The sequence below is a fragment of the Hyaena hyaena genome, unplaced genomic scaffold (assembly GCF_003009895.1).
Source record: "Hyaena hyaena isolate Hyena2069 unplaced genomic scaffold, ASM300989v1 scaffold_842, whole genome shotgun sequence".
In the NCBI taxonomy this organism is placed as follows: Eukaryota; Metazoa; Chordata; class Mammalia; order Carnivora; family Hyaenidae; genus Hyaena; species Hyaena hyaena.
In genome coordinates, this window is record NW_024081473.1 from 403,824 (window position 1) to 413,803 (window position 9,980).

Genomic DNA, 9,980 nt, shown 5'->3' on the forward strand with positions numbered 1-9,980 from the left:
AAATACATTATTACACATAATATATGTGTATATACATTTTATTATATACATATTATATATATTATGTGTATAGATTTATATATGCATTATGAATGAAATATATAATACATAAATACATTATATATTCATATTGTATGTATATATGTTTAGATGTATATATGCATTATATATGTATTATAAATGCAATATGTACTACTTAAAATAAATTATATACACATATATATTATATATGCATTATATATAATATATGTATATATCATATACACAGGTATACATTATATACACATTTATACATCATGCATCATATATATATTATGTATAATGTATATGTATAAATACACATATATATAACATTATAGGTATATATACACATGCACACATTCACACAGACACACGTGCACACTCACTGGTGTGTATGAGAGAGAGGGAGAGAGAGAACCCTTGTATGGAATTTGATTTTCCCATTCGAGAGTCATTTCCAACTACCAAAAATCTGCTAAGGGGAGCTCGTACTTGAGGTGTCTTTATCAGCCCTGCAGTGGTGCCCAGATGCACCTGCGCTGTCCAGGGGACCCCTGGGTCAGGGAGGGTGGTCGGACGACGCAGCAGCAAAGATGGGGGCTGGGGCGAGGTCAGGGGTGGCGGGGAAGCACAGTCGGCACCGTTTGAGAACACATGGGAGAACATTCTGGAACCTCCAGGTATACTAAGGGGAGAGGACCGCGAAAGAGGACACTGAAGCCATTAATGACGAAGATCGGTGACAGGAGCTGCCAGACTCCGAAGCTTACTTGCAGCCGCCTTGACTGAGTGACCAAGTTAAAGAAGGAGTAAGAAACAGGGATGAGGCTACATTAAAGTAAGGCTGGCACAGAACACCCTCCGGACTGGATTAGAATAGCTACTTGTCAGAGTACTTTAACGGAGAGTTGCCATCATTATGTTACGGAGGAGAGCATTTAAGTCAGTGGTAGAACTCAGAACCCGTCAGCTTTGTGTTTGGGAGACTGGGTAAACTGTGAGCAGACAGTACCCCTTCCAAAGGAGTTAAAAAATTTTTTTTAACGTTTATTCATTTTTGAGAGAAAGAGGCAGAAGATGAGTGGGGGAGGGTCAGACTCTGAAGCGGGCTCCAGGCTCTGAGCTGTCAGCAATTAGCCCAACACGGGACTCAAACCCAGGAACTCTGAGACCACGACCTGAGCCGAAGTCGGACGCTTGACTGACTGAGTCACCCAGGCGCCCCTACTTCCAAAAGACTTCTTATTTATTTATCTATTTCTTGGTTATCTTCTTTTTTGCTTATTTCTTATTATTAAAATGTAAAATCATTTCAGTCCATAGATCTTCATAATTAAAGTTTTTGCCTCTATTTCTTTTAGCATGCAAATAACTTTGGAAAACAAAATATATCAAATAGGCTGTTTCCTTTGATTCTTTTATCTATTTCACCAAATTTAAATTTCACCAATTTCATTTCAGTTTCATTTCAATATTTACCCACAATCTGAAATACTCAAAATGGTAATGTTGTGATTTCAAAATTGAAATTTCAATACTCCTTAACCTCTGGTAATTTAATTAGCTCAGTGTCTCTCTGGCTTTTTCTTAGCATCAATTTAAATACTTTTTTGTTTGCAAGCTTTATTTTGATTAAGAACAATTAACTGACACTAAATCGCTCAATAGCTATTTCAGGGCACCTCCTGATAAGGTCTTTTCTCTCCCCTTACTAGGCATGGCACTCAAATCATTTAAGAGGTCATGGGCAGTACCCTACCCAAGCACAAACTGTCCATAAAAGATGTGTGTTCCTTTCTTTTTTAATTTTAAAAATATTTATTTATTTATTTTGAGAGAGAGAGTGAGAGAGTGCAAGGATGTGGCAGAGAAAGGAAGCAAGAATCCTAAGTAAGCTTCAGCTCAGAGCCGGAAAGTCTGAAAAAAGACTCTCATGAACCGCAAGATCAGGACCTGAGAGAAGACCAAGAATTAAATGCTTAACCAACTGAGCCACCCAAGTGTCCCCAAAGATGTGTGTTCTAATAGGTGTTAGACACACGTGCAATTGAACGCTGGACCTGCAAGTGTCCATCACCCACAGTGGTCCTTTTGACCAGTCCTTCTAGAACTCATTCTTTGTTTCTTAGTTACATTCCTTGCTGCATTTCTGACAGTTATAACCAAATTTATGCAAATCCTATAAAATCTTTTTAGGCATTACTGCCATTTGGGAAAATAGTATAATGATGAATTAAAAGATCTCTACAGTTTCCTGATACCTCTTGATTCAGCTCTGCTGTCAGGCCCTGATGTGTGTACAGGAGGCTTTTCTGGAAAGTTATCCCAGGAGGAAGGGTCGAGGGACCCGGAAGACTGGAACAGGAAGCAGTAAACCCAATGTATGGCTGCACCCACTCTGGGCAACTGGGCTTCATTCTACCAGGAATGGCTAACCTGTCCACCTGAGGCTTGACAGCAAAGCAGAGAGAGTGGAAGGCAGGACATGATGAGTATCTCATCAATCCTTTCTCTTTAGCAATCTTCTTGGAAAGAAAAGTCTGTGTTTGTAGGTTTATTGCCATGATTCAACACATTCTATCAATGGTGTCACGATTAGTAGAAGAAATGGTTGATATTTCATCTATGATTATTTTAGCAATAACCAGTATCTAAGCCCCCTTTTACTTCAACAGTGAGAAAAGGTTTATATCAACAGATAAAAGGCATAGTAGAAAAAAAATCATGTTAAAAATGTGCTATAATGTGGGAATAGTGTCCTCATCACGGTGGAGGGCTTGAATTTCAGCCCTTGCACAAGACAGCATACCAAAAGTTCTTGTTTTTTATCCCAATTCTGTTTTGATTCTATTTGTTGCCTCATAGGAACAGTTTGACAATTTCTTAAGGCCATTATGATGTCAAAATTGTAGCTTTCTGGAATCCATCTGCGTTTGTTTCTACCCCATAATAACACAATTGGGACCTATTTTGAATGTTACTGACAGTTTGAAGTTTCTGGAATATTATTTTGGAAATATCTGCTAATTTATGTCACCAAAATTACTGATTTGAGACTGAATATTTGCCTACAGACATGCATAATTAACTTTTATCAATTATTTATTGAATTTGTAGATTAAATTTGTTTTTCCTCCTGAATTCTGAGACATCCTATTGATAATTAATCATAATCCCCTTAACATGTACATGATATAGAAACATTGTGGTTTAAGAATGATATTATATCTTTGACTTTAATTTCCAGAGTTAACAAAACAAAATGTTAGATAAAATATTGAGACTGAGTTTAGATAATTCATATCAACTCAGATTGGTTAGCTTTCTCTGGATATTAAGTTAAGACAGCATAAAAATGATAACTTTGTTTATTTTTTTCTGAAAGAAATATTATTTAAAACTTATTTACGGGGCGCCTGGGTGGCTTAGTCGGTTAAGCGTCCGACTTTCGCTTAGGTCATGATCTCGCGGTTCGTGGGTTCGAGCCCCGCGTCGGGCTCTGTGCTGACTGCCAGCTCAGAGCCTGGAGCCTGTTTCAGTCTGTGACTCCCTCTCTCTCTGACCCTCCCCTGCTCATGCTGTCTCTCTCTCTCTCTCCTAGAAATAAAAAAAAATAAATAAAACATAAAAAAAGAAATAAAAAAAAAATAAAACTTATTTACATAGTGTAGATCTTCTAGGGAGTTTCTTCACTAATAGATTTATAATATGTTTGACTTATCTTTTAGCCTGGTCCCTCCTATTCTAAACAAGTATTTCTTGGTGCACTTACTCTCTCAAACTGAGTATAATGACGGAACCTACATCATGTGGAATTTGTGAGGGTCAAATGAGATGTCATAAAGAAAGTATGTAGCAAAAGTTCCATTGACCACCTTGTTTTAAAAACTCCATTCCAGGTACGGTGATACAAATAATTACATATCAAGGTATTTAAGCTAAGGCAGTGGGAGATAGATGAGTCTGTACCAAAGCTCAGTGCAAGGAAGACGAAGAAAAATACAGTAAAACCTTGGAGCACAAGCAACTTGCTCTGCGTGTGTTCTGCAAGATGAGCAAATATTTCTAATAAATTTTAATTTGATAAACAAATGATATCTTGCAATATGAGTAGTAGGTGATGCCAAATGTCACACGATCACAACTGAGCCAATGGTTCTTGAAATTTGCTTTGATATACGAGTGCTTTGGATGACAAGCATGTTTCCAAGACAAATTATGCTTGCAAACCAAAGTGTTACTGTAGCCTTAATAAGATATATAGTAAATGATATGAGTAGTTCAGAGTAAAGAGCTGGGGCTCCCGCTTGGCCAAGTGCCTCTGGGAGGTGTGGGGTGAAGTTGGGAGCAAACCATAAGGCAGGGCAAGCGGATAGGCATTAGAGGAGTCATTACATCCAGCCTTTAAGGAATGATTCACAGAGTTGATATATTTGAGTAAGATATTAGAATATGGAAATAATCTGAACTTGTTTTATGCTTTCCCAAAGTTCCCCCAAATTTTTCAGACTTACTCTGGGCTATGTTATACAATTTTATAAGCTATAGCCACAGATACACAGGTAGAAAGATTTAGATATAGGTATGACTTAGATACATATATTTATACATACTCTATGTTCTTTTTTAAATGTTTATTTATTTTTGAGAGAGAGAGAGCACGAGTAGGGGAGAGGCAGAGGGAGAGACAGAGAATCTCAAGCAGGCTCTGTACTGTCAGCCTAAAGCCTGATGTGGGGCTCAAATTCAGGAACCATGAGATCATGACCTGAGCCACCCAGGCACCACATATTCTATGATATATATATCTCTTTGAACTGTATAGGAATGTATCTACATCAAAATGTCATGAGTTTTGGAAATACATAGCATTTTTAGACCATTGTTCAATGATAACCTAACAAAACAAAGCTGAAGAAGTACTGCCTCTATGACTCAGTGATAACATGCTATTTACTGGAACTGGGAAAAGTGTATTTCTACAAGTATTTATTTTTATATGACTGTTGTTGTCATCCTAACAGTTAAAATATTTAAAGCAGCTTTTTTTTTTCAAATAATATTTTAGGTACTATTAAACAGTATTGAATATACTTTGATTTTTTTAATGGGAAATACTTGGAAATAGTTAATATTCCATATGTCAGTAATTCTAGAGTCATTGTCCACAGTTTATAGACTTAATGAAAGTTAACAGAGCTTTATTCAGTTAAAATAAAATTTGATTGAAAAAATGAATTGGTATTAATACCCTTTCTAAGGCATTTAATGACAAAATAAATTGATAACAATTTTTGAAGCTACTTTGTGGCTTTTGTGCCTTTTTACATACTGACTTTATTGTATAGTAGATTTGATATAATTGCAGGTACCTATTATATATTTTTAAAATAAATAAAAGATATATTAATTGGGGGGCATGTATTTCAGAAGCAAAGTGGTATAGTTTCTTCATTTTCTTGAAAATTGGATTACAAGCATGATTTGACCTTCTTTGGTAGCTTCTTGTAGATGTCAGTACATTCGGTACATATCTTTTGAACCAAATGAATTAAATTCAATTGAATAAAATGTAAATGTTTTACTTTTTTTTTTTTAACTGTTTACTCATTTTCGAGAGAGAGAGAGAGCATGAGCAGTGGAGGGTAGGAGAGAGAGGGAGACACAGAATCCAAAGCAGGCTCCAGGCTCTGAGCTGTCAGCACAGAGCCCAACTCTGGGCCCAAACTCAAGAACCGTGAGATCATGACCTGAGCCAAAGTCAGACGATTAACCAACTGAGCCACCAAGGCGCCCCAAATTAAATTCAATTTTTAATTGAAACTTTGTTGTGCAGTTAGACAATAAAAACATTTCTATAGCCCAAGGCTCTCAAGCTTATAGTCTGGTTCGATCCCAACAACTAAAATGGTGCCATGTACCAATGGTGCCAAAAGAAAAATGTCTCTCCTATATCATTCCCTTGTCTATTTCTGGGGGAAAATGTGGGTTTTTTTTCTTATTTTTCTTCCAATAATAAAGCATATTGCTTAGCAAAAGCATAACATACCGTGACTGCTACACGCAAAACTGAAAATACTGTAGAAATTTTCTCATCTTGGTTTATTCAGTGTCAACTTCCTTCAGTAGAAATTATCCCCTACAAAGAGGGGAAAGTAGACTGTTATATTTCCCAAATGATCAAGTCTTTGGATATGTCCTTATCTTTTTTTTTCTTTTTTTCTTTTTCAATTTTTAAGTGTTTATTTTTGAGAGACAGTGGGGAAGGGGCAGAGAGAGAGGGAGACACAGAATCAGAAACAGGCTCCAGGCTTCGAGCTGTCAGCACAGAGCCCGAAGCAGGGCTTGAACTCACAAACCGCGGGATCATGACCTGAGCTGAAGTCAGAAGCTCAACTGACTGAGCCACCCAGGTGCCCCTGAATATGTCCTAATCTTAAAGAGGGTACAACAGAAACTTCCAAAAAGCACATTAAAAAAATAAAACATAAAATCAAGAGCTCAGTAAAACCCACTGGCCACAATAGGACCCTTAAGCATCAGTGTAATACCTGCTAAGGAGTATCTTGCTCTATGTTACTTATATGATCTTTAAAAAGACAGAAAGAAGAAAGAAAATTATACCAATCTTGCCATGAATATTTCCATAGTTAATATTCACATCCTAAATGCTGATCCCAATGGACAAGTTTTATTATGATCTTCTCCATAAGACAATTAATTTACCGTACCAAGTAGTAAATATATAACATATTTAAATATATAACATAAACATATATATTTATTTTTATATATTACATAATGTGTGTTATATATATTTATATTTTATGTATAAATATTTATATATAATATATAAAAGAAATAAATTACACTAAAATATAGTTGGAAAATTAAAATGTGAGATTCAAGTTGATTTAACTTCCAAAAATAGAGCCATTTGTCAACATTTCAGAGTTTCAAAGATAAAGGACAGATCAGATACCAATCTACCATAAGGTCTTACTTAGAAACAGAAGTCCAATTTATTTCTTTTAAAGGAAATATTTCTAAGTTAATTATCAAGCAAAAAAAAAAAAGTAAATCAGCAATCACAAATATTTTCACCTGCACCCAGGCCACCCAGGAAACAGTTGAGGGCGTAGACTTCAGACTGCACACATGCTGTGCTATGCTCTGCTAAGGGCCCACTGATGAAGAGGAACCTAGTTGTTTTCTTCTTCTGGTTGAAAGTCTTCCAAATCAGAATGCAGTGTTTTACATGATAAATGTGGCATGTTTAAAACATTAAATGCATTTGACAATTCACAGTGGTTCCCGTGTGAATCAAGTCATTTCTGGTCATCCTGATGATGACAGCCTGAGGGTGACCAGAGATTGTAGCTGAAGATTTCTTCCTCTACTGGCTTTACACTAAATAAGGATTTTTCTCAGGTTGCCTTGGCGTTTTCCTAGCATTTTGGCACACTGGCTCAAAAAGTCAATTTAATAAATCACAAAAATGCTTCTGACTAAATTATGGCCTTAGGTAAGGCAGTGGGAGCTGCTGTGGGGTGTGTGATGACAGGTCCTGGTTCCCAGTGCTTGATGCCCAGGCCTCTGAGAATGACCCCTGGTGAGTAAGCTTCTGGTCAGTTAAAAATAAACTCTTGAGTTCCAAAAAAATTGTTATTTACCAAAAAGTAAGACAAAATATTTCAATTACAACTTAGCTATTCTCTGTAACCTTAAAAATATACAAATAAATCAAAAGAGGCACTTTTTTTGCACGGCATTTATTCCTGCTCAAGAATTAAAAATATATAAAATACAATAAAAATATTGCATTTTATATATGTGCACACGCATGCGTGAACACACACACAGACACACACAAACACACTTAGAATTCCCAAAGGAGGCATTTGTGCAAATAAGTAATGCTCATTCTACAAAGAACAAAATTGTTGCAAGCTAACCAATTACGCCTAGTCAAAATACAAATATATGATATGTAGTAACTTTCTAGAATGATTGTTTTTAATTGGATGAGTTTACCTCTAAAACAAATCTGCATGGTTTAGGTGCTTCAATTAACCATTGCTATTTAAATATACACTCCAATTTCTAGTAGCTTCAAATAGCATGATTTGTAACTTTTCACCGTTCAACAGAGTGCTGGGTGGTCCCATGCTACTTGCCTCTGAATGTCCTCAGGTAGTTGTAGGGTGGCTGGGTGGGAAGTCAGGGAACTTTCCTTGTAGATCTTGTGGTCTGTGTGGTCAATTGCCTGGTGGTCTTGGGGTGGTTTTCTCATCATTGGGGAGCCTAGCCCAGTTTCCTCCACTAAGCATCTCAGGGTGGTGTTCTGAGATGTGGATAAGAGGAAACTAGCAAAGCTTCTTGATACCTGGACCTTGAATTTGTGTAGTATCTTTTCCACCATATTCTATTGGTAAAGAAAGCCATCTGTCCGGGCCAGAACCAAGAAGAGAAATGCACTCCATCTTTCATAGGAAGACCAGCAAAATGGTTTGCAAAACTACCTGAGAGCAATTATATCCATAATTAAAACAGAATTGTCTTCCTAGATGTCCTCATACATGGAGAGAGAAACACACCTATATTTTGTCCAAAGTACTAGTCCCATTTCTGAATAAAATCCATCGTGTCTTGGAAATCTTTTACATATTTGCAAAGAGTTCTAAGCCTTGGGATCTATAACTGTATTATATCATTGCACAAATCTAAGAATATTTTCTACGTTCACAGTTTATATATCTTCAACACTTCGACAAGACAATCACTTGGATAATTAATTCTTAGTGCCATGAATGCTGGTTGTGACCACAGATAAATGAAAATGCACTTGCAACTCAGTAGTAATTGATTATCTTCTATCAAAAGTTACCTGTTAACCAATGTGATTAAAGTTCATGATGCCAAAGATTTGTAATGATGTGATTTAAAGTGAAGAATAATTGAAAGATTGTTACTTATTTCATTATTTATATATATAGTTATTTGTTATGGAATCGCTCTGTTCTTTACATTGCATTTTTTGCAGCATCACATTGAACTTTACATCTTGTGGTCCAGGAAAATAGCATGGTTGGGAAATCTCCCTGCTTATTCTCTTTGCCCCCAAGAAGATTCTAAGATCAAAGCATCATAGTACTTCCTGAATATTCTGAGAGAAGTACCCACCTCTACTCTTTCTCAATGACTCAGATAAACTGTCTCCATTCTTCCTCATAATTCCATGCATAGACTCATGAATGAGTCTCTTGTTCTCCTCTCTCTAAAACCCAAGACTTTCTTCCATTTTTTGAGAACTTCCTCATTATTGCTTCCCTTGTCACAAAAATCATCTCCTAAACTTGCCAGAGCATTTTGTTTTTCATATGCATCATGGATCATCATGAGAAAACAAACAAAAATCCTTCATTTGAGTCCAACTCAAGTGCAAACTTCCTAAGCTTAAGCTTATGATATATTTCAAAACTTTTAATTATCCATATGGCAAGAATACTTCTCAGTGATTCCAAAAATCACTTTTACTGTTCTTTTTTAATCCATTCTTTGGAAACCTTTACCCTTGATCAAAGAAATGTGTGGCTCATCGATATTCATAATGAATGTATTTTAGGATTCCTATAAGAAAAATTGTAAGAGAGTTCTTCTTTAAAACTTTTTAAAGTTTATTTACTTTTAGAGAGAGAGAGAGAGAGGGAGAAAGAGCAGGGGAAGGGCAGAGAGAGAGGGGCAGAGAGAATCCCAGGCAGGCTCTGCACGGTCATTACGGAGCCTGATGTGGGGCTCGAATTCACAAACCATGAGATTATGACTTGAACCAAAACCAAGAGTCGGAGGCTTAACCAACTGAGCCACCCAGGAGCCCCTGTAAGAGAATTTTTCCCAAGACATAACAAAGAGTGGCAGTGGGGGAGGTATAGGTTTTGTGAATTATTAGTTTGTTGTTC